This window comes from Tenrec ecaudatus, chromosome 5 (genome assembly GCF_050624435.1).
Source record: "Tenrec ecaudatus isolate mTenEca1 chromosome 5, mTenEca1.hap1, whole genome shotgun sequence".
NCBI lineage: Eukaryota > Metazoa > Chordata > Mammalia > Afrosoricida > Tenrecidae > Tenrec > Tenrec ecaudatus.
The window spans coordinates 70,300,065-70,326,912 of NC_134534.1; the positions used below are offsets into that span (position 1 = coordinate 70,300,065).

The 26,848-nt window shown below is 39.5% G+C and overlaps 1 protein-coding gene across 3 annotated transcripts in view; it reads right to left on the reverse strand.

The window, feature by feature from the left end:
• C5H8orf34 (chromosome 5 C8orf34 homolog) overlaps positions 1 to 26,848 on the reverse strand; it is a 417,612-nt gene that overhangs the window by 123,196 nt on the left and 267,568 nt on the right. The window lies entirely within an intron of this gene.

A 26,848-nucleotide genomic window follows, 5' to 3' on the forward strand; every position in this document is an offset into this window, starting at 1 on the left:
GATTAACTCACCTTTGTCTTTAGTATCTAACACTATATAAGTCCCTCCCTCTGCAAGGTCTCACATCCAGCTTCGTTAATCCCGCAGTGTTCAATAAGAATGACTGGCCTTAATTTGTGATTTCATACCATCAGTCCCACTACCCTTCCACCATTGTGGAGCCTCCTTAATCACTTTGAGAAGTCAGGCACGACCTTCGTCAAACTGGCTTCAGCCTTCAATAAATCGCTTTCCTTTCATCTTAACCCAGTACTCATTCTTACCCGCTGACATTTGTTGAGGTCAGAGGTGAAATTCAAAGCTGTCTTTGCTCTGGCAGTCCCAGGGACAACAAGGACTCAGAGACTGAGTCCTGCATGTGGATTCTTTGAAGCATATCTGTGCCCAAGAGGTCCTGGTAATCGCCCAGTAAAAAGGCCTCTCAAAGTAAGCTTACCCTCCCTGTGCTGAGTTGTCCACAATGCACTGCTGGCTTCCTCGTCTGCGCTCATTGCCAGCCTCCTCTATGGATTCTGACAGGGTTGTTGCTAGTTTAGGGTCTGTGTATCGGTTCCAAGAGACCATCCCTACCCCGCCAATCTAAAAGCACAGACTTTGAAAAGATCAAAGTCTTGGATGATTGATATTGAATTCTTTGATCATTCTTTAGTACATGCAGGTTATCTAACAAATGAAATTTAACCTTTTAGTAAGATAGGAAATGCCAGTTCTAAGAACCCAGCATATATACCTTCAGGCACACAGGCCATGAACTCATGAACAAATTAACATCCTCATACCTGCTGTTTCTGGAGCTGTAAGTTGGACTCTGAAAGACATTTGAGAACATCTGTGGCCCACTTACGATTCTCTAAGTTAAGGAAACTAGTTTTTCTGTTCTACGAACTGGATGAGAAAAGCTCCTGAATTGGGCAAATACTTTGATGAATACAGGAAAAATAAAACTTCTAAAAACACCAAGAAAACATATAAGATATTATTTCTAAATTGACTAAAAGACAAAAGGAGTTAGACTGTCAGGCTCCTACCCCACTTCTCATTTAGTTGTATCCTCTCTGTATTCATTCCCATCTTCTATTTACTAATACCCTCAAAGCACTTCCTCCCCTTTCTAAAGAATGTACCCTGTCCCTGAAATGCCTTGCAAAAGGCTCTCTCCCTCCCCTGGAGTTAATCCTAGGCAACTCCCAAAGATCCAAGCTGGACCTTTGCTGTTTCTCAGATCCAGACGAAACTAAACAGTATTGTTCAAAAGTTCCCGATATACAAAAAGAATCCTGAAACTTTTTAAAAAAAGATTTAAAATCCTTACTAAAGCTTTCCTACCAAAGACTCCTGATGGGTATGAATCGGGTCACATTTACCAAGCCCTGTTGTTGCCATGAGGTGCAGTCGACGCATGTCTCCTCCTCGTCACCATATGCATGACCGAATGAGCCCCGCCTGCCCCGCCCGCCCGCACGGCTCCCACATTTGCGGTATTTAGCCCTTCATTGCAGCACCTGTGTCAATCTCCTCTAAAAGGTTTCCCTTCTTCACTATCACTCCACCAAGTGTGGTGCCCTTTTCCAGGGCCTCGTCTCCCTTGATCACCTGCCAAAGTAGGTGAGCCTAAGAATAGCCATTGTTTCTTCTGGGGAGCATTTAGGTTGTGCTTCTGCTGACCACGAATTCGGCAATTCACAACCACCAGCTGCTCTGTGGAAGAAAGGAGACTTTCTAACCCCATAAAGGGTTCTAGACCCAGAAGCCCCCAGGAGCAGTTCTGTCCTGTCTTGTAGGACCCCATGAGTGGGAATAGACTCAGTGGCTATGTGGTTGAGGTCTTCGGTTTTCCTCCACGACAGGTATATTTGTTCCTTTGGCAGTCAATGATACTTTCAGCATTCTCCATCAGGGCCATGATTCAAATTCACCGTTTCCTCTTAGATCTTATTCAGTGTCCAACTTTCACAAACTCATGAAGCAATTGCAAACACCTTGGCTTAGGTCTAACTCAGCTTAGTCCTCAAGGCAGCACCCCGGTTTCCAACACTTTGAAGAGGTCTAGTGCAGCAGCTGTACCTCTGAGACGTCATCCTTATTGAAGGCTGAAATCCTCGGTCTTCATTAGCAAGCGCTTTAAGTTCTCACTTTCATCAAACAAGGTGGTGACATCTGCATATTTTAGGTTTGCACTCTTCTACTTAGTCAGAATTACCCAGTTAACAAAAAAAGGGGATCTATTAAATAAAAGGGGGAAATTATTAAAGATCCCTGACAATCACCACAAATTTGAGAAAACCTAATGGGAGGGAGGGTGTCATTTTTTGCAAACATTTATTTTGCTATTATGGGGAGGAAGTTTCTCTGCGATATTCAATCCCTTAGACTGCCTCCTTTCATTCCCCAAACCCCGTGGGCCCCAACTTCCGCAGACGCTCGTTGAGTGATTTCAACAGACCCCATCACATTTCCAGCTGACATAAAACTTTCACCAAAAATCCCCAAGTGACTTAGAAATGTTAGAAAAAGATGCATTTCAATCATTTGGCATTTTATCATCAATGGTGGTTTCGCATTCTTTGCAACCTTCCCCACAACATTGCTGCTGGTCTTGTTAATAGAGCCAGATGCTCGCCGCGGAAGGAGGCCATGAGTTCTAGTGTCATCCATCACCTTGTGCTGCTTAGGGCTCCTTGTTAACACTGACTTTGACGTCTCTCTCTTCACAGTGGTGACTCTTCACATTAGACTTCCACATGGTCCCAAACATCCCAATGGCCAATACATATTCCTTTGTACTTGGTGGGCCTGCCAATGCATTTGGACTGTTATGCCTCACTGGCATAAATTTTCCTTAATTTTTACATTCACTAATATTTGTGATTTTTCCATATTTACTTAAATACCATATGTTAATTATTCTCTGGTCTTTAAAACTTAATAAACATAATAATGAGACCATTTTCATTAAAACATTTAGCTGACGGAGGGCAAAAAACCTGTAAAACACACACCTATTAAACAATGGGTCTAGCTATCTATTAACTATTTAGGGTATCTATCTCAACAAAGATCACTGTTGACCCAAAAAGGAGGGGGTGGGGGGAGAATCACCTCAGTGTTACCTGTACCCACTAAACACCCATGAGCTAAGACTTTTTTTGTTTTAACTTTGTGGGTATTCTTCAACTTGAATACCAAATGTTTCTTTGTTTTTCCAATTATCTTATTAATGCCAAAGACTGCCGCTGTAGTGGACTCAGCCATGAGAACAATTGTGGGGATGCCACAGGCTGGGCGGGGTTTCCTTTTCGGTACAGAGAGTTGCTCTGACTTTGAATCAATTGGATGACACCTAATGACAGTAAAAGACCTCCGAGCCTGATTCCTTTCAGGTTTCAGACAATGGCTAAAAGGTCATGCTGACATGTAAAAAGTCCATTTTTAAGACTCCCTAATTCCCATGTAGGTTTTTTGTTTTGCTTTCTTTCACTGTCATTCATGAGATGTCAGGGGGAGCTAACTCACATGAGATGTCTGATGTCTTAACTCACAGATGTGGGGCACAACAAAGACCACCTGGCGACTAACATGTCTAACTAGACTCGGTCACAACTATGTCCTCAGAGAGGTTTCTGCCATCACTAGACTAGTTAAACTAATGACAGAAGCAATGTTAGGAAACTTCCTAAATGTTTGTGTTCTCCATGCAGTATCAGCCATTTTAAACTCCACTTCCCGACGTTTGCCTGCCGCACTGCCAGGCTGACTTTTTATAAGTCTCTTTACCTGACTACCTCTAGCATTCTGCTATGTATGGTAGCCTGCTTACATCAATCACCCAGAAAATCACACCACACACGACTGCGTATACTTAATGGAACGCCTTGTGCCTCCTCAAGGGGACTTAAAGGAGACTTCACTTTCAAGCCTTCGGTTAAGACGAGTTGTAGATGGATCAGATTTACTACCTGCACCAAAATTCTTGAAAGTAGTGCCCCTCCTAAACTCACCTAAGTTCAATAGGCTGAATTTATGTCTATAATAAGGTCTTACACACTGGATTTTGGACGGTCAATAAAGTTTACATTGATTTTAAGAAATACTTTTGGGATCACTCATGATTTTACAAGTATACTATAGAAATAGAGAGGATTGCTAACATCTTCTGGAACCAAGATTTAAATGGTCCTTTAGTGGTAGGTCTTTATGCCTCTTGGCACCTTCTACCATAGAGCCCTGGTGGTGTCGTGGTTAGATGGTGGACTATTAACTGCAAGGGGAGCAGTTTGAAACCACCAGGCATTCCACGAGAGAAGGTGGGGCTTTCTTTACTCCCTCACAGAGTTCCAGCCTTGGAAACTCAGGGTCGATTCTACTCTGTCCTGTATGGTCTCTATGGGTCAGCAGTGACTCGGTGACAGTGAGTTTGGTTTGTTTTTTTTGTATGTAATATTTTTGTCATCAAACTCAAAGTCCACCAGCCTACAAATCAAATAGAGGAGACTAAAGAAAGTACTTTAACAGATAAAGCAGTTAACAAGACTGCCTTGTTAACGCCTAAATTCTTCTTACTCTTCCAATAGCAAAACCAAAAATATCATATATCATCATATAAAATTATCATAATAGCTCAGTTCATGATAAAAATGAGGTGGAAATATCTATGACGTGATCATAAAAGACATAACTTCTAGAATAGTTCCAAAAAGTCTTCAAGAAAACAGATTGTTCCCATTACAAAATTTTAAAATTATCCATAATCAGGCTGCATTTTTAGTACCATTACTACATTATGTATGAGACCTAATAATAAATCTGACCTTCCTGATCTCTATAAGCTCCTTTCCATATGAATTCGCATGAGATACTATAGTTAAGAACTTACAGGCATATATATGAGAGCAGTGTTTTTAAGTTACTAAACATCACCGGCCATTGCTGGCTTTGCACTCATTATAACCCCAGAAAACACCTTCAAGTTCCTTCAGAAAGATGCTCCTTGGCCCCTGAGCCAAGGAGCTTAAATGACAATTATATTTTATTTAGCCACTAGACACCAGCAAATAGATGCAAGCATGTTTCAATAATTGTGCCACTGGGTGAAAGGTTTCTTTTCTATATAAAATGATACTGCAACTCTGGTAGCCCAAAACGTATCTGAAAACTCAAACTCAACAGCAGGGAGGTGATTTGGGCTCAGTGGCATAGAACTGCCCCGTGGGTTTCAGAAACTTTAGCTCTTTACAAAGGCAGACAGCCTTGTTTTTTCTCTCCTGTGGAACAGCTAGTGGGACAGCAGCTTGTGGTCAGCAGTTCTGAGCTATGTGCTTTACACCACCCTTAATCCTCACACCACTGAGAGTTCTGAAAACTCTCTCCAGGGTCTTGGGCACTCAATTTACAGGGCAAGTGATTCAAAAGATATGTAAATTATTTTTTAAATTGTCAACGATTACACTACCCATATCGTTAACAAACTTCTGAATTGATAAAAAGAATAAAAGATGCCATTAAAACCCAAACACTCAAAACATTTTAAGGTAGTTTTAAATAAAATAATTTATATTAGGGGCTCATACAACTCTTATCACAATCCATACATCCACCATTGTGTAAAGCGCATTTGCACATTCATTGCCCTCATCATTCTCAAAATGTTTGCTCTCCACTCAAGTCCCTGGCATCAGGTCCTTGTTTTGCCCCTCCCTCCCCGCACCGATCCCCCCTCCTTCATGGACCCTTGATAATTTATAAATTTTTGTTTTGTCATATCTTGCTCTGTCCCATGTCTCTCTTTACCCACTTTTCTGTTGTCCATCCCCCAGGGAGGAGGTCACATGTAGATCCTTGAAATCGGTTCCCCCTTCCGAACCCACCCTCCCTATACCCTCCCAGTATCGCCACTCACACTACTGGTCCCGAGGGGATCATCCGCCCTGGCTTCACCGTCAAACATTCAAATTTATTTCTTTAAACTCACTGCCATCATGTCAAAGCTGACTCATAACAATCCTAGAGAACAGGGTGCAACTGCCCCTGTGCGTGTCTAAGTCTGTAACTCTGTGTGGGAGTAGAAAGTCTCGTCTCTCTACCCTAAAGATTACTCCTTTATTCCCCTTACATTTGAAATCGACTTTATTTAAAAATGCAATATCCAACTGACTACGGATGGGCTTTGGGTCCCAACTCCTACCATTGCTCTCATCATTGTGATTGTTTTGGGTCTTCTAATGCCTGATACCTGATCCTGTCAATACCTCATGATCACAGAGGTTGGTGTGCTTCTTCCATGTGGGCTTTTTTGCTTCCCTGCTAGATTGATGCTTTTTCAACTTCAAACCTTTAAAACCCCAGGTGCTGTATTTTCTAATAAGCGGGCACCATCAGTTTTCTTCACCACAATTGAATATGCACCCATTTTTACTTCAACGATGATGTCAGGACGGTGAGCATCACAGAATTCTAGGTTCTTAGAACAAAGTGACTTTGCATTGAGTAGCGGCCCAATATCCATCTGCTGCCTTGATACTTAGCATATAAATATATCCCTCTATCCCGATCATTTTGTATTATTTTAGTATAGCTACATATATACATGCTTATATTTATATCTCTATAAATGTCTTTACCTCCTAGTTCTTTCCTCTAGTTCCTTTTACTTTCCTCCTGTCCCACTATCATGCTCGACCTTTATTCAGCTCTGAATAATTCCTCTCAGCTATATTGCACTTGATCAGACCCCACCAAGTGTTCTAAACTCTCCTTGCCATCAATTTTAGACCTCTTATTGTTCTCTTGTCCTAGGTTTATTGGATCCTCCTCTTTTTCTTCCCACTTGCTCTCTCCCCTACTCCCACCCTCCAAATTATCATGCCATTTGCTTTCTCTTCAGTATTGAGTATCTTACCTATCTTATATAGATAGATATGAAAAAAAATCCGTAGGCTATTGTACATCCTCTCACAGAAGGGTCTCAGGAAGGGACAAGCTGGCCAGGGTTCAGTATAGTATCGATGAAACATACATTACTCTACTTCTTTAAGGCTACCTATCAAACCCCCCTCCCAATATCATGATCCCACTTCTACCTTACAAATCTGGCTGTACCGGAGTTTATACACTGGTACAGACAAGAGCTCTTAACATACAAAATCCAGGACAGATAATCCCCCTCAGGTACAATAATGGGAGTAGGATACCAGAAGGATAGGAGGAGGTGGGGGTAGAGAAGAAAGCGAAGGGGGGATTTGATCACAGTGATTGATGTATAACTGATTCCCCCACCCCCAAAGGGTGATGAACACAAATGTCATTTAAGAGAGACAGCAAACAGTATAAGATATGAAGATAATAATTTATCAAGGGTTCATGAGGGGATGGGGGGAAAGAAGCTGATACCAAGGGCTCAAATAGAAAGAAAATGTTTTGAACATGTTGATGGCAACATATATACAAATGTGCTTGATACAATTGATGTATGGATTGTTATAAGAGCTATAAAAAAACCCATTAAAAGTATTTAGAAATTTTTAAAAATGCAATCTCATTCCATATAAGATAGTGGCTGAATGACCCACATTAATACAAAGTAAATATTTAAATATTATAAATCTCTACTATATTAGCTTTATACCTCATAATTCTATACTCGATTAATAGTTACTATTTATTAATGAGAAGTTGGTCCTTCTCATTTTGAGTCAGGTCACACCAGCAAACAAAGGTCTCAAAGCATTCCTCCAGCCACAGCAGCACGGTCACCTGTAGTGTGTGGAGGAGGCACTTCTCCAGTAGTCATTTGGGTGCCTTCCAATCTGAGAAGCTTATCCTCTGGCCCTATGCTGGACAACTTTCTGCTACTGTTTATTAGGTTTGCAGTGGTTAATTTTCATAAGTGGACCACATCTTCCTTCTTCCAAATGTTTCTGAATCTGGAAGTTCTACTTAAAACTGTCTACCATGATGATGCTGTAGACTGGAGAAACAAATCCACAGAAACTCATATGTATATGAGAGAGTTTTATATAAAGTGTAAGTATATATTAAGAACACATCCCAACCAAGTGCTGTCCAAGCCCATATATCTGACATCAATTTACAAAGCCCTCCTTAATCTCACAAAACACATGCAATGATGCTGACTACAGGAGGAAAGCCAAATCAGTGAACATGTAAGCATCTCAGTGCTAACAGGGGTCTCCATGAGGCTGCTCCAGCACCAGGTATGCATTGGGGTAGGTCTATGTGGCTTCTTCTCAGGGATGTCTTGCAGGAAGTGAGCATTGCCAGCTGAAGCAGGGAACTGGCTAAGGCACATGCACCCTGGTCTGACCATCAGAAAGCAAGAGACCCAAGAACTAGAAAGGCGAGGCTCACCGAGCCGTTTGTCTCTCCGCCCTTCAATTAATCCCACATGTGTTTATCAGCCAGCTTGGCACAATAAACCTTAACTATCTCAGTGTATATAATGTCAGGCATATAGCTTACAGCTTCACAGCAGTCTATGACAAACTGACAGGTGAGGGGCTTACTGCTTATAATATATATATATATCTAGTAAATAAATAAGTGGTGGTTTTTGTTTTTTACATTCTCTCAACCTTTTTAACCAACAAGTTTCTGCCAGTGCTTACAAAAGATAATGCTTTCCTTCCTTAGCTACATTAGCCCAATTAGTAATGAGCACTGCTAATTTAACTGACAGATCTCCTTTTTCCTTAAATAACGCATTAGCGCTCAGCTTCTGCAATACAGAATTATAACTCTGTTTTCCTCCACATAAACAACATGTATGCATTAGATTATGACATTCCCCTTGATTACTGGTTGAACTCAGGTTCTTTGTTTTAACTTAAACTTTATCAAAATGAAGAATTACGCTAACTCTGTGGATAACTTCCATACATATAATCCTCTTTAGTTTCTAGGCTCATATGCCAAGTTCTCCAAAGTTCAACTGGTACCTTCACAGCTCACATGGCTGATAGTCTAAATTGTCTGAGTCCAGCAGATGGGAATGTGAACGGTATTCATTTATTTAGCCTTCCCCTTTCATCCAGTTAGATGTCCTCACGGCCTAGTGGGTAAGGCACTGGTCTGCGAATCCCAAGGTTCTCGTGTTCAATGCACCAGCTGCGCTGTAGGTAAACACGGAGGGTTTCCATTCCCATAAAGACTAACAGCTTCAGAGACCCTCTGGGGCAGTTATAGTCTCCCCTATAGTTCTCTCTGAATCAGAATAGACTCCAACTTACATTTAAAAATGAAGTCAAGCCAATTAGGAGACACATTGAACTAAGCATGTTGAGGGAAAGAAGAGTAATCAGCCATGAGGTTTTCTTACACATATAACTGATTAACCCCAATGCCCGTGACTGTCAAACACACAGGCTATTCTGGAAAGACATGGAGAAATTGCTAATTTCTTTCATGCTGTTGCCAATTGGAAATAAAACCTTTTTATTAACTGTCAGTTCTGCTGCTGAAGGGGAGATTTGGATCATTAACATGAAAAAAAAAAGCTCCTCATTCCCCACTACCCTCAACAAGCTCCTCCCAGTTATATCTAGCTCACTAAATGAGGCAACCTCTCCCTTTCAGTTACATGGACAAATATTTCGGAGTCATCTGTGATTCTTCTCATTGTTTCACATTTAAATCTATGATCAGATCCGTCTGTTCTACCCTCAAAAGAGATCTAATATCTTCTAAAGATTTCTACCATCTAACAGCTTCTCACCACCGCTATTGCTAAACCCTGGTGTTGCATGTCTTGCTATTTTCTCAAGATTTCCACACCAGTATCTGAGGGAGTACTTCCTCAGTGCTTCATGCTTAAAGGTCTTGATAAAACAACTCAAGTGATATATCAAGATTTCTGAATCCCTGTTCTTTTTTCAATAACAGATGTGGCAAAATGTTGGCAGGATGTGAACTGTGTGCACTGAGAACAGGATGGTTGGCCTACGGACATGAACAAGAAGTTAGCTCCTTACTGTCTCCCTTCATTCTCTTCAGGGAAGAGGATGCAAAGATTCAGGAAACTCTGATCTACTTTTAGTTCAAAATGAACTTTGCTGGTTCAGGTTGTAATCATAAACTAAATCTGTGTTCATCTTTAACTGATTGTTAATTGCATTATTCCTTTCTACATGGGGGGGGGGGAAAGCACACCAATCTACTATTTTAATCCTTAGGCTGAATAGGTTGTATATATATGTGTATGTGTATATATATATATTCAATCCAAAATTTAGAATGTATCCAAACTTTTCTTTCTCCCCTTTCCCCCCTTAGTTATCATTAATTTACTTCCATGAATACATTCAGACAAAGTTATTCTGAAATATACAACTACCACTCAGACATATAGAATAATGGTATTTATGAGAGGAAGTGAAAAATTACTTCTACTTGTTTTCCAGACCATAAGCGGATATGTTTCTTCCAAATAATACTTATTTCAATATGTCTCTGTGATCAGGGGATAACACGACTGCAGACAAGTTATCTCAATAGTACACTTTTTTGTCTTAGTCTTATTAGGATGCATTCAAAAACATGTGAGTCAAATTAGTGACTTCCAAGGGAATCTTCTTGACCTGTTTGATTGAAGGCAAAGGGGTCAACTCAGATTATCCAAACTAATTTAGGGACTCTTAAGGGTTAATCCTAATATTTTTTTTTCTCAAATAACACAGGATGCTCACAGGGGCTTATTATGAAGTTTTTGTTAAAACATTTAATACTGCATTAGTGAGAAAGAAATCCAGGAAAGTTGTGCCAGGAATTAATTTTTTGCCTCATGACAATATACTTGCTCACTCTATGAGGGTAGCTGAGGGTGACAAGGGTTGGCTTAGGAGAAATTTGTTAAGTCATCTTACCCCATCCACCCTACAGTCTTGATCTTGCCCTTTTTTCATCCTTCTTACTAAAGGAAAACTGAAGTATCCAAAACTATCTCTTACTGACACACAAATGAAGGTGGTAGCACCTCATGAAGAACTTAAACAAGGAAGCAGCTGAAAATTTTCAGGAAACTACAATGACACAAGTATAAAATATGATTAGGGAGCCTCATTCTTATGTTACAAATGTATTATAAAGATTATGAGTTAAAAACTGCATATGGAGATTACACTGCCTGATGATTATCTGCTTGGAAATATAAGATATTCAATAATGATGATGAAATCTGGACTACAACTCATGGTCATTGAGTTGATTTAGGTTCATAACAACCTGGTAAGACAGAGTAGAACCTCCTCTGTGGGTTTCCAAGACTGTGACGCTTTGCAAGTCCAACCTTCCCAACTCCATTTTACAATCCAAGGATCGTATTTTCTGAATATTTGTATAACTTTCCCCAAGGTGATACATTTCCCACTACCATCTAGTTGATTCTGACTCATTGGGGTCCTACAGTTGGAGTGCCACTCACCCACCATGCTTCAGACAAGGAATGCAATATGCTAGCCAAGCAAACTGAGTGGAAATGGAATACAACTCCTTGGTCTAAAGGTCTCTGGAGCTGCTACTGTTTAATCCTTGGAAGATTTAGACACAGTGAATCAGTTCTTTCTAATGTTGAAGGTAGTCTAGAAATCACAATTTTGAATGACACTGGTGATTAATAACGGGCGCACCTAAAGGGTGGGGGGGGATACGGCTGCCAGATCACAAGCGCGGCAACCACCAAAGAGGTTTCACTAAGGGGCTAGCTAGTGCTTTCTGTCCGCGAGAAAATCAACTTTAAAGCTAAGTAGACCAACATTTCTTAAAGTCAGAGAGCTGCAGCCCCTGCTGCCAGACTCCCCTTTACCATTCACCTGCAGCAAAAAATCACTTCCATACACTCTGATTCTCCCTGATCCCTGCGACAACCCATACAACCAAACCTTGTATTTTGGCCATGGGAGACCCTGCAGGGGAGCAGGCCACAAAGACAGCCTGGTGAAAACACTGTCAGCACTCATGCGATAGTTTTAGCCATTTTTAAAAACCCTTTCTTTTCTGCTGTTTTCTCTGTAACCCCCACCCCCAAAGTGTCCTCCCCACCCTGGATGTGCCACACAATACAAAAACACAGCCAAAAGGACAGGAATTCCGACCTACAAGGTAGTTTTATTGTTTGCTTTGTTTCATTCTCTTTGGATTTTCGTACCATCCTTCTATTATAATATGTTTATTTTTTCTAGTTCTCTCCCACTTTTATTCTTGTGCAATATCACCCTCTTAAAAATACATATTCCTCATATGGAAAAAAGAATGGAAGACCAATAGATATGGAAATACCCACTCAATCAGGGCTTTTTCTTTTTCCCTCTGAGTCCACAGACCACTTGCATTCACACAACTATAGTAACAGAACCCAGCAACTGCATCCCAGCCCGAGGCCAGTCCTTTGCCTCTTTTTTGATCCACACTATTTTGCCTTTCATGGACTCATCTTTTTCTTTCCTTTTTAGTACTCTGCCATATTTCTTCTCTCTTTTCTAGTTTCTTCTTTAACTATACTTTTAAAAAACATATATATCTACATAAATCCTTTTTTCTTCTACCACATCCATTGTATCTTTGTCCCACTCTCTTTTTCCTTGTGAGATATATTTACATGAAACTGTAAAATTCTAATAAACCCTCTTAAAATACATGTTCCCTGTATTTTTTAGAAATTGGCTGGGCTATCCAGAGGGCTGTTTCATATCAATTCTATTACTTTTATTTTGTTCTATCTTCATTCCCCCACTTTCCCTTCCCACTTTATTGTTCTCCATTTCACCAACATATGTTTTATGGATCCTATTATACTTTGCTCATGTCACTAAAGCGATCCAGCAGCTCACACATCCCTAATTCCTGCACCAAGTTTCTGAGGAAACAATCATTCAAACCCAATGGAGCACTAAGAAAAAGTGGACCAGGAAACATAAGAAACAAAGCTCAGAAGAATAATGTTGAGATCCCTTCAAGAAATATGATGAACATTCAAATTATGTAATGTGAAGTCTCACTATCCTTTCCTCTCAGGAGCACACTGGCCATACTTATTCCAAAATATATGTTTGTCCTTTTGGCAGGCAATGGTACTTCAAATATTCTTCACCAGCACCACAATTCAAACACATCAATCCTTCTTCATATTTCTTATTCAATGTCCAACTTTTACATGCATATGGGGCAACTGAAAACATCTCATGGCTTGTCAGTACCAAATGGCTTGGGTACCAGACACAGATCTTAAGCTCAAGATACTGAGCATTTCTTACGCTCAAAGCAAAAATGGACTATAAATCAAAGGATGGCAAAAAACTTAACAAATCAATGGCAATCATTATAAGGCAAGAATAGCAATATTAATATCTGATAAGGTAGACTTCAAGATAAGTAATATAAGGATAGATAAGAATAAACATTAAATAATGATTAACATTAACAAATAACCTTAATAAACATTTAAGCACCCATGAAACACCATAAAAATATATTGATCAAATTCTTACAGAGTTGAGGACAAAAATAAACAGCTGAACAATAAAAGTAGGAGCTTCAACACACCACTCTCAGGAAAGAGAGATTATCAGATAATAAATGCAAAAAAGAAACAGAGAAGCTAAACAACAAAATAACCCACTTTACCCCCTGGACATATCCAGAGCATGTGACTCAACAACACAGTATATATTCTTCTCCAGTGCACATGGCACATACTTTAGAATACATCACATTTTAGGCCACAAATCAAGATTCAATCAATTAAAAAAACATTGAAACCTCACAATCCTTTTTCTCAGATCACAATGCTATAAAAACTAGAAACCAACAATTGAAAGAATAGGAATATAAAGACAAACACATGGAGTCTGACCAACATACTATTAAAAAATGACTGTATATTCAATCAAATAAGGATTAAAATTAAGAAATTCCTTAATAAAAATTAGATCAATAACATAACAAACAAAAATCTTTGGGGCACAGCAAAACAGTTAACAGAGGACAATTTATTACAACCAACATACACATGAATAAAGAGGAGAAGTAATTAACAATAATCAATCTTAACACAACACCTCCAACAACTAGAATAAGGGCAACAGCATAAAACCTCCAACAACAGAAGTCAAGAAATCATAGAGTTTAAAGCAGAAAATAAACCAACTGGAAAAGAAAAAAACTATTGAAAACATTAAGAAAAGTTGGTTGTTTGAAAGGATTAACTAAATAGACACACTGATGGCAAATTAAGAAAGGAAAAGAAAAATATTCTACATATCTTTGCATATTTCCACATATGTCAATATGTAGAAATAGAAGTAGAAAATGAAACATCACAACAGATCCAAGTAAAATCATAAGAATAATAAACCATTACTAAGAAAGACTGTAGTCTAGCATTTTTGATGATCCAGAAGAACTGGAAAATACCTAGAAATACATAATGTACCCTCATTAGCATATACAAATGTGGAAAACCCAAACAGACCCACGACAAAAGAAGAAATAAAGATCATCAAGAAACTTCCAACCAAGAAAAGTCCCAGACCAGATGGCCTCACCCAGAATTTTTCTAAGTATTCAATGAAGAACATTCACTAATTTTACACAGACTAATCCAGAATATAGAAATGGGCAGGGAATTACACAACTCATTTTATGAAGTAAGCAAAACCCTGATACCAAAACCACGCACAAAGACCCCACAAAGAAGAAAGTTACAAAGTGATATTTCTCATGAATATAGCTTCAAAATTCTCAACAAGTTCTAGCCAATAGAATCCAACAAAATATCAAAAGGATTCCTCATGGCCCAGTGAGATTTATATCAGAGATGCATGGATGGTTCAGCATCTTGAGAGCAATGTAAATCATCACATAAACAAGACAAAGATGAGAATCACATGACAATAGACATTAAAAACAGTTAACAACATCCAACATCCATTTATGATCAAAATACTAAATAACATAGGACTATAAGGTAAATTATTCAACCTAATAAAAGTCATTTATGAAAATCCAACAGGCAATATCAAGCTCAACAGGGAAATCATGGAAACATTTCCCCTGAAAATAGGAGCTAGGCAAGGATATTTCTATCACCTCTATTAGTCAGCATCCTTCTTAAAGTCTGAGTCAGAACTATTATATAACAAAAAGAAATCAAGAGACTATAATTGGACAAAGAAATAATACTCTTGCTATTTGCAAACAATATGATTTTAAATTTAGAAAATCCCAAGGACTCCATATAAAGCCTGTTGGAAACAATTTAGGGATTCCCTAAAGTAGCAGGTATGAGATTGACATGAAAAATTAATTAGAAGCCTGGCAACATTCATGTCAAAGTGCAGGGCATAACAAGAGATAAAGGTGGGCACTATACAATATTTAAGGGATTGGTAGACCAAGAGTCAATCAGCATAATAAATATATACCTGCCCGAAGACAGAGTAGTGAGATTCGTCAATCAAGCCCTTAAAACCATGAAAAAAGAAATCACAGGTCAATAATCATAGTAGGTTCTCTCTGGGAAAGACAGATTAGTGGAAAAGAGGCTCAACAAGGAGGCTACCGAACTAAATACTAAAGTTCAGCGCTCTTGATCCAAAAGCAAAAATTCATTCTTTTCAAGTGCACATGGCACATATTCGAAAATAGACCACATGTTGGCACACAAGCCAAACTTGAGTAAATTCAAACATATAGAGTTCACTCATATTTCCTTCTTTCACCAGTACACCATAAAGCTGGCAATCATCAAAAGAAAAAATTTACAAGGGGAGTGGCACATACTTGGAGCATGAATAACAATCTTCAAAAGAGTGTGCACTGACCCAAATTAGATACCAAATTAGCAAGTTTCTAGAAACCAATGAGAAGGAGATTACAACATATCAAAATATATGGGATAGAACAAAGGCAGTGATCAGAGGAAGTTTCATAGCAATATATGCTCATATGAAGAAGCAAGGAAGATTTATGGTCGATACTCTATCACAAAACCTTCAATAGAACAGAGTCAGGAAAATATTCTTACTAATAGTAACTAATGAAATTAAAAGACTAATTACATAGTATTATGAAGGTCTGTACTCCAATGAATACAACAATTTGGAAGACATGACAAATACTTGGAAAAAACACTAGTTTATCACATATAGACAACAAGCATGCATCCATAGCAAAAGAAGAATTAAATAAGATTATCGATGGAGAAAAAAGTCCTGGCCCAGATGGCTTCAGAGGAGAGTTCTACCAAGCATTCATGGAAGGGTTGAAATCAATTCTACACAAGCTCTTCCAGAGCATAGAAAAGGATGGTAAACTCCCAACACATTCTATAAAGCTAGTATAACATTGATACCCAAACCAGGCAAGGATCCCACCAGAACAGAGAACTACAGGCCAACATCTCTAATTAACATTGATGCAAATATCCTTACGAAAGTTTTGGCCAATAGAATACAAAAGCATACAAAATAAATAATTCATCAGGACCAAGTCTGATTCATACCAGGGAGGCATGGATGGTTCAACATCTGAAAATCCATCTACATTTTCCACACATTGATCAGAAAATAGACAAGAACCACATTATAATATCAATAGATGTAGAAAAGCATTTGACTACATTTAACATCCATTCCTAATTAAGATACTGAAGGAGATAGGACTGGAAGGAAATTATCTCAACATAATACAAGCCATATATGAAAAACCAACAGTCAGAATTACAATCCGTGGAGAAAAAATTAAAACATTCTAATAGAAAAAAAAAAAAGGAACCAGACAAGGATGGCCCTTGTGCCTACTTTTATTCAACATCATCCTGGAGGTCCTAGCTAATAACATAAAGCAACAGGACATCAAAGGTATTTATCTGGGGAAAGTAGGATTGAAACTATCATTATTTGCAGATGAGATTATTCTATTTATTGAGAACCACAAAAGGAATGGTGGAAGTGATAGAGGAATATGATAGTGTGGCAGGATATAAGATAAAAAACCAGAAAACAATTGGATTGCTATATACCAACATTGGGATTACAGAAAAAGGGATACAAGACGTTAGTATGCTTTACAATAGCCAAGCATAAATTAGATACCTAGGGACATATCTATGCAGAAAAACAAAAGATCTGTATGAGAAAAACAGAAGATTATTACAAGAGACTATAAGGGTCCTTCACAAATGGAATAATACCTCATGTTCGTGGATTGGAAGACTCAATATTGTAAAGATGTCAATCCTACCCAAGGCACTATATAAATTTAATGCAATCCCGATACAATTACCAGGATCCTTTTTTTAAAGAAATAGAAAACTGACTACCAACTTTATATGGAAAGGGAAGAAGCCAGTATTGGCAAAGAATTCCTCAAGAAAAATAAAACATTGCCTCCTTTAAAACTTATTATAAAGCCACAGTTGTCAAGATTGCATAGTACTGATTTAATTACAGCTACACGGACCAATGGATCAGAACAGAAAATCTAGAAATATCATCATCAGCATGCAGAAAACTGATCTTAGATAAGGGTTCAAAATTATAAAATAGGAAGTAGATGCCCTTTTTCACCAATGGTGCTGGAAAAATTGGACATCTATCTGTAGAAAGATGAAGTAAGACCCTTACCACATTCCATACACAAGAACAAATTCAAGATGTACCACAAACCTTGAGGTAGAACTCAACACTATCGGGATCATCAATGAGAAAACTGGGAGAAAGCAAACCCTTAGTGCAGGGAACACATGGACTCTCAGAAATAAGGAAGGATACTCACTCAGAGGAAGTTAAAGTAGACAAGTGGGACATACTTAAGACACAACACTTATGTACACCAAAAGATTTCATCACGAGGGTAACAGGGGAGACTACAGACCGGGCAAAGATATTTAGCAGTGACAAAGGTCTTATCACTAAAATCTATACTATCCTACAAGTTTACAACAGGAAAGGAAAATGAATCGCACAGAGAGGAGGTGGGCAAAAGACTTGAACAGAAGATATGCGACATGTCATCCCCTCTCAAGAGGACAGCGCTACAGAGGACAGCACTAAAGACATTTGGGGAGTGGCCAGGTTGACCAGCACACATGGGGACTAAATAGGAGAAGGGTGCAATGGACCAGGGATAGGAGTGAAACTTTGAAGTCCCTAGGTAACACTAATTGTAGTTTTTTTTTTATCTGGGGGCACCACGTGGCACCACATGTGAACAAGGAGGCCACACCGAAAGTCTAAAGGGTAATGGATGTGGGGGCAGCAATAGATCAGTCCATCACTGACAGCAGAAAAAACTTAGGGGACTTATAGGATGCATACCTTTCAGGCACGAATGCTGAGGACTAAGCATGTTGTTAGGTAGCAGGTCTGAGATTTGGGAACCCTGAAAGAAAAGGGGATTGGGCTGAGAGATTATAACAGGCCTTGCTCCCTATTTAACAGAGAGATATGCATCTACTTTGGGTCAGGACACCATTTAGACTTAGAACTATTTATATGCTCTCTCTCTCTCTCTCTCTTTCACTTTTTAAGATAGGCAGGGTAAGGAATCCCTTGGAGACAGCAACAGGAGGCAGGACTTGGTAGTTACATAATCTGGTGTCAATTTGGGACATGAGAGGGTTAAGAGTGAAGGGGTGGCATCTAGTCTGTCAATTGGATCACAGCCAATGCGGCTTCTGGGTGGGCATGACTTTTGCCTGAGAATTCTGGAAAATCTGGTATTTCCTTCTTGGAGGCAGGAAACACTAACTCTCTCTCTGTTCACTCCCTGGGAGACTTTGTAGCTGACAAGACACATGGAACTGTCCTAGTGCCCTGACCTGGTGAAGCCACATGGAGACCCTGCCAGCACTGAGATGTTTGCAGTTCCAATGGACTCACAAGCCTTTGCACCCACCGTCCTGTGACTGTCCTGTATTCAGTGTCCTTACATGTGTTTCATGAGTCTGAAGCAGACTTTATAGATTGGTATCAGACATATGGACTAATATCAGATTTATGGTCTTGATCTGGGCCGGGATATTTTCGTAATGTACAATTACTCTTTGATATAAAACTCTCATACACGTATGAGTCTCTATGAATTTGTTTCCCTAGTCTACCCGGACTAACACAAGGACCAAGGCTTTGGGGTCAGGGGTGGAGGGGTTGGGAAGAGATAAGGTAGGGAGAAGAGTGTGGTGAGCCAACAATGACAGGGACAGGAGAACAGCAAGGACTATAAGATCAGTGGTGAGGAGGGTGGAGTGTTCCTGGTTGCGTATAACCAATCAAATGTGTCTGAGAGGAATCACTGAGAGGTGATTTATGGAGAACCATGATAGTGGGGCAGGAGAAAAAAAGAAGAAATAAGAAGAAAGTAAAAATTATATATTTATAAATATATATGTACATAGATATAGGTATATTTGTGTATACATGTACATGTATGTGAATACAATAAAGGAGCAGATGGATTTGGGGTCTCTACTAAAATCTTACCTAAGAACAAGACATTTTTATTCTAAGAATGTGGCACTATATGATACTTAACTTCCCGACATGATCACTGAAGACAAAATGGGTACATAAGCAAATGTGGTGAAGAAAGCTGATGGTGCCTGGCTATCAAAAGATAGAGTGTCTGGGGTCTTAAAGGCTTGTAGTTAAACAAGCAGCCATCTAGCAGGGAAGCAACAAAGCCTACATGGAAGAAGCACATCAGCCTGTGTGATCATGAGGTGTCAAAGGGAACAAGTATCAGAAGTCCACAAAAAGCTATCAAATTGATGTGATAGGGCATGTATGTAGTGGAGACGCAAAACCTACCTATATGACAATAGGACAGTCCCTCTCAAAGTGCCCCACAGAATGGATGATAAATCCAGTGTGGTGGAGTACTGATGAAACACTTAACTTTCTGGTTCTTTATTATTTCTTCCGCTCATTGTTAAGACTTTTTTTTTTTTTTTTTACCATTTTAGTATTGTGGGGCCTGTGTAGGTTCATTTGTATAATTAAGATTGTTCGAGGCAGGAATGACAGATGGATGGATGACTCTTCAGAAACAGCAATGGGACTAATGATTTCCTGAGGATACAGGAGAGGGGGAAATGGGGAACTGATAGTAATGATGACTGTATAACTCCACTTGAGGAGAGCGAATAACAGAATTGTAGATGAATGGGTATATTGGATGGGGTGAGATATGGCATGTGTGTGTGTGTGTGTGTGTGTGTGTGTGTGTGTCTGTGTGTATAAAAATTCCGGGGGTGGAGGGGAGAGCAAGGGGATAAAGGTAGATCTGATAGCAAAGAGTTCAAGAGGAAAGAAAGTGTTTTGAAACAGATTGTAGTAGCAATCAAACAATTATGCTGATCCATTTGAATTATGGAATGTTACGACATATGTCAGAGCTCCCAATAAAATGACTAAACAAACAAGCTATGGTACATGCAAACAATAGAATATTGTGCTTCCCTAAAAGTCAGTGATGAACACCTCATGGCATAGATGGATCTGGAGACAAATATGCTGAGTGAAGTTCGTGAACCACCAAAAGATAAGTATTATATGAATCCACTCCTATAAAGATGAATGCCCAAGCAAGGTAGACTTCTGCTCTCTGGTCATGTACTCTAATCTGGTCTCCCAAGCAATGAAGTAGGGAGCCTGCCTCTGCCATTAACCACACATCATCCCTTGTATATGCATATTTTAAAAACCACTTTGACAGAGGAGCCCTTACCTCAGCTGGGATCAGTTCCTCAAGATGCAGGGATAAGAAGAAAAACACTCAGTTGCTGCCATATACCACTGTGCTAAGGTCACCCCAAATGAAAGGCATGTCTACAATATGGAGAAACAAATTTTATTGGAAATTGAAGTCAAGATGTGGGGTTGGGAGGTGAGGGGAGAACATCTCAGACAAGGCAATTCTGCTCCCGTTGGTGGGTAAACTGGTGGAGCAATATCCCATAAGAAAATAAAACAAACTGAATAACACAATACTTATAGAGAACCCAAAAAGGAGGGGATACCCAGCACTATGTTCTTAATTGGACACTTTCCCCCCAGTTTATCCATACCTAGGTGATCCAGGCCATGGGCTATAGACTTGGTCCATTTAAGGCACACAATGTCCTTCATAGGCCACACCAGAATCATTTCATGTGGAAACTCTACTAAGTGAACTAGGCTCTACCTCAAACTCACCTGTAGCAGATTTAAGGAACTGACATAATCCTTTGGGTTTAAGGCTGAATGCCCTAGTGTGAGAAGCTGACGGCCTCTGTCCCAATGTTATACAATTGGTGGTCACTGGACTTTGGTTCAAATTTCTTGTATTGAGCGTGCTGAATGAATCATGGCCTAAGACTACCTGATAATTATTATTTTATTCCTTCCTTGTTTTCTTATGACCTGGTAGATATAGTTGTATCTTTCTGAATTAGTGTTATTGAAAGTTTTGCTCCATTCCAACCCCATTATTAATGTAAATAGTTTTCATTCACTGATGAGATTTATTTGTACAAGGCAATTCATGCATTGTGGTCTGAAAAAATGACATATATATGTATAATTTCCTTTCATCAGCAGTGTTTTAAATTCTATAGCATTGGCTAAATTAATGACACTATCAACAGAATTACTATTACTTTCAGTGGCTGATATATAATGTTCTCTTATCCCAAAATGAAAATGATGTCTCTAAAGTGAACCAGACTTATGTAAACCATAGATGTATGAATGGATATGAGGCTTGCACTTAATTCTAGCCCCAATACAATGACAATTAGTTCTTGTGACATGGTCCTATTTGGTACTTTCCAGAATGGAAAGATTATTGAAGATGTGGGTGCTATGGCAAAGCATAGCTTTGTCTAGTGGCTGGCTATCAGAAGTATGTTTTCTGGTGTCATAAAAGTGTGTCTTCTAGCAAACAGCCATCTAAATGAAACATCAACTAAGTATACATGGAGGAAGCACACCAGCATGGGTGATCCAAGGATTGAAAATAATAAAATCCAAATCTGAAGGAGGGAATGGTATCAGAGCTTCAATTTGGCACACCTGGTTTGCAGAAGGCTATAGATGAGAGTGGAAGCCCAAAATCCATTTGCAGGGCCACACAGGATGAAGCTTAATCCCCTCTGACAGTGATTTAGCCCTGTGCATAGGCTTGCTATCTGAGAGAGAGTGTTGTACACTCGATTATGGGAGCAGCGGATAAATGTAATACCTTACCATTTGAGTTCCCCTTTACCCATTTTATGGTTGTCTCCGTTTTTAACATTTTCTGCATTGTTTTTGATTGAAGGCTTTTTCACTTTTCTGTTTTTTTCCTTGTTGATGGTTTTGTTTGCTTCCTGGCTGTGTTTTATACAATTTTATGTGTAATAAATCCAGGATATGTAAATCTATAAAAACAGTAATTGGATCAGCAATTACCTAGGGGTATAGCAGGGGACATGGGGCAGGGGGAGAACAATGGGGAGCTAGCAACAATGAGTGCAAGAAGAAGGATGTGTTTTAAAATGGTCTGTGGTGATGATTGCACAACTCTTCTTAATCTGTTTGAACTATTGAATTGTATAATGTGAGAAGTATATGCTAATAAAACAAAAAATAAAAGGCTTCAACACTACCCATAAGCCCCTAGTTTATGACTTATGTTTGAAATAATTGCTCAAGCATTGTTTAAAATCTTTTATTTCTACAATCTTAAATGGATTACTTGTGCCTAGGAAAGAGATAAGCGAGAGCTACATTAATTGTGTTTGAGAAATAATTATGTAAAAACCATGTACAACCACATCAATGCAGTACAAAAGTAATTACCGTAATTAGGATGGAGAATAAGGACCCACGGGACGCTCGTGTTTCTGCATGTCTTACTGTCTTTGTTCTAGTCTGTTGAAGAATGTTATATTTGTAAAGATTAATTAAGTTTTTCTTCAGAGCAAATATGATAAGGATGTATACTCCCCATTATAACACAATCAGATTCCCTACTTCAGGGTCCTTGCCCTGGAATGCACCCATCGTCCTATTTTAAACTGGTGAAATGCTAATATTCTGCCTACTGGTTCCATTTGAAATTATATTTCAAATATAATTTAAAGAGAAATTAAGTCCTAAAAGAATCAAAGACAATACAAACACACTGACACATCATCTGCAGGAGGGAAGCAGGTCACCGACACAAGGTAGAAATGGCAGCCAAGGATTCACGAGATACCAACCAAAGTTCTTGGGGTCTGACCCAGGACTCTCATGGCGACTGCCAGTATCCATAAACTTGTCACTGGCTAGCATGGTAGGCTGCAAACGGTAAAATCTCAGACCCTTTGCAGTTCTCGGCAAGTGGTATAACCTTTTTCCTTTACTCTGAACTCTGGATGGTCCAAAAATCTCAAAGCAAACTCGCTGCCATCAAGTAACTTCTGACTCATAATGACCCTATTGGACAGGGTATAACTGCCCCTGTGAGTTTCTGATGAGACTTTAACTCTTTATAGGAGTAGAAGTGCTGACCTCTGGTTAGCAGCGTAAACTCAAACCCCCCTACCCCACCAGAATCCCCTGGCTACAGTAATCCTCTGATACAGGCAGGCTTCTGCCTTTTTCCATGTTTGCTTCCCTGAATCACCTTGTCTTCAGCATGCTTTGAAACGACACCAATCTTGCTCTTCTAGCATTTCTAACACCTAAGCACTTTCTATGACATTGTTTCTATCTTGTTTCAAGGAGCCCCTTGGGATAGTGGTCATGTATTGGGCTAGCAGACTGCTAACCTCAAGGTCAGCAGTTCAAATAACCACTAGCTTCTCAGAGAGAAAGGAGGCTTTCTACTCTCATGGAGTTACTGTCTGGGAAACCCACAGGGACGTTCTGCCCTGTCCTCTAGAGTCGCCGTGAGTAAGAATGGACATGAGGAGTCAGAATGACAGTGAGTTTGTTGCTGTTGTTTTGTTTTGAGTGAGTCTTATTTCAGGAGGGATTTAATTTTTGCCTCGGGTAAGAGATTGGTGCTTATCAAACTGGAAGACTGTCAAGACATGCTGACTGGATTTGCATATATATTCTACCATCTCCTGGTTGTATTCCCTTGGACAAGTTGCTTTCCTAACATTTCCATAGTTTACTTATTTATAAAATGGGACTTCTAATAGTAATTGGATTCCTTAGGTGGCAAAGATAATAAAGCACTCAACTACCTGGACCAAAAATTGATGGTTCGAACCACCGAGAGGTACTTCATTAGGCAATCCTGGTGAGCTGCTTCTTCGAAAGCAGTTTCAAAGACTTCTATGTACAGATAGGATATTCATGAGTCAGAACAGACTGTACAGCAGGCAACTAACATAGTACCAACATAAGAGTAACTAGTTTCCATAATTTCTGGAGAATTAAATTTTATACATTTAATGTACTTTAGATACTTGATAGGGAAAAAATAATCAATGTAGCCTGGTATGATTTGACTGATTGTTTCTTGAATAAATACAGTAAGAGCTAACCTTGAAAAAGTTTGTCTAATTTGTAAACTAACACTATCATCAGGGAGTTGGCTGGCTGGTAATGTAGGGATATATATGTGCTTGGTTCTTTCCCAATTAAGAATCTCATTATTTTAGTAAAACTTGTTATTTTTTCCTCTGTGAAAAAATACATCCACATCCCAATATTTTAAAATGATCCAAAAGACCAAGAATACCACCGAAAACATAAATTTATAAGTGTACTATAAATTATATATATATGGTTTTAAATGAGTTTCTATATTAATACATTTAAACATAAAACTAAGGAGTCTTGGGAGCAAAGTGGTTAAGCCCTGGGCTGCTTACTTTTCTACACCACCAGCCATTCCTAGGAACAAAGGAGCTGACAATACGCTCCTGTGAAAATTAATCGAAAAACACAAACCCACTGCTATCTGACTGACTCCAACTGTTTTAGGGCACAAAAATAAACCTATTTCAATTATAATTTAAGGAGAAATTAAGTCCTAAAAACACAAAGACAATACAAACACACTAACACATCATCTGCAGAAGGGAAGCAGGTCACCGACACAAGGTTGACATGGCAGCCAAGGATTCCCCAAGATACCAAGCTTAAAATTATTTTTGTTTTTACTGCATAACTGTAATTTTGCTACTGTTATGAATTGGGCAACCCCTGTGAAAGAGTCATTCCACCCCCAAAGGGGTTGCAACCCACAGGTTGAGAACCACTGCCTTAAGCAAAAGACTGCTCCTCCCTGGGCTGGCCAGGGAGCTGTGGAGGACATCTACTCTCCAAAGCGTTCTGCCTGAGGACAAGAGTATCTACATCTTTAGTTAATTATCAGAATGCTTTAACAGAGGCTCATTCTACTTGGGGATGCTGCAAATAGATTTTTGGGCTGTTAGATAGTTAAGGTTTATTGTGCAACCTGGCTGATAAACACAAATGGGATCAATTGAAGGGTGGAGAGATAAATTGCTCTGTAAGTCTCACCTTTCTAGTTCTCAGGTCTCTTGCTTTGTGATGGTCAGATCAGGGTGTAACTGCCGTAGCCAGGTCCCTGCTTCAGCTGGCAAGGCTCACTTCCCTAAGGAGAAGCCACATGGACCTACCAGATGCAGCCTTGGGTGCTGGGGAAGCCGCGTGGAGACCCCTGCCAGAGCTGAGATGCTTACACACTCACTGATTTGGCTTTCCTCCTGTAGTCGGCATCATTGTGTCTGTTTTGTGAGATTGAGGAGAGCATTGTAGATTCGTGTCAGACATATGGGCTAATGTTGGAGTTGTGGGCTTGGACAGCACCAGGTTGGGAGGCTTTCTCAATGTACACTTACCCTTTATATAAACTCTCTCTTATATACATATGAGTTTCTGTGGATTTGTTTCCCTAGTTTACCCAGACTAACACAGGCTGTCAGTGCCATCTAACCCCTTTTTCATACAAGGGTGCTCAGAATTTAAGCCCAAATACATACCTCACACTGGTCCTAGGTAGGGTTTGTAAGACTAAATCCTGATAGGGACAGTGAGCAGCTGTGAGCTGTGGGTGGCAGTTCAATGTCTAACCGCAGTGCTACCAGGTGGTAGTTCTACTCTCTCTTCTGCACTGCTGTGACCTGGAACCCACTTCACCCACAGCAATGGTAACGAGAGCTGTGCATTAAAGGGAAAAGAGCCAGCTAAATCTTCCACTTGGGGTACCTACCTATAAACAAAAAACAAAAAAAGCTACCGACATTAAATTGATTGCACCCATGTTGATCATCTGTGGGGTTTCTGAGGCTTTCTGGGCGCAGAAAGTCTCCTTTTCCTTCCGTGGGGTGACTGTGACTCAGTGCACTGCCATCTCGTCAGTGCTGATGTATGGAGACCCCGTAGGACTGTGGGTTTCTGAGATGGTGACATTTTTTTTCTTATTAGTTGGGATTTAATACATACAATATATCATTCTGTATTTCAATTACATCAAGTAGAATTGCACAACTTTTAATGCAAGTAGAAAGACCCGTCTCTCTCCTGTGGACTGACTGGTGGTTTCAAACTGCTGACCTTTCAGTTAGCAGCCCAATCCATGGCCGCTCTTTCTGGTTAGCAGTCCGCTGCCAATGCGACTGCACCACCAGGGCTCCTTTGGTATTTTTATATTATCCCATGAATATTAGACATCTCCTTCACAGCTAGAATCAAAAGTCCATTCACACCAATATCACTGTGTCACATTGCATAGATTCCACTGGTGTATCACTGTGGGATGGCATTTATCTTAATGGCTTCTTAATATATTTTGGTGTTCTAAGAAGTGTACTATTGTTCTAAGCCAAGACAATTTTTAAAAATTCCAAAAGAGT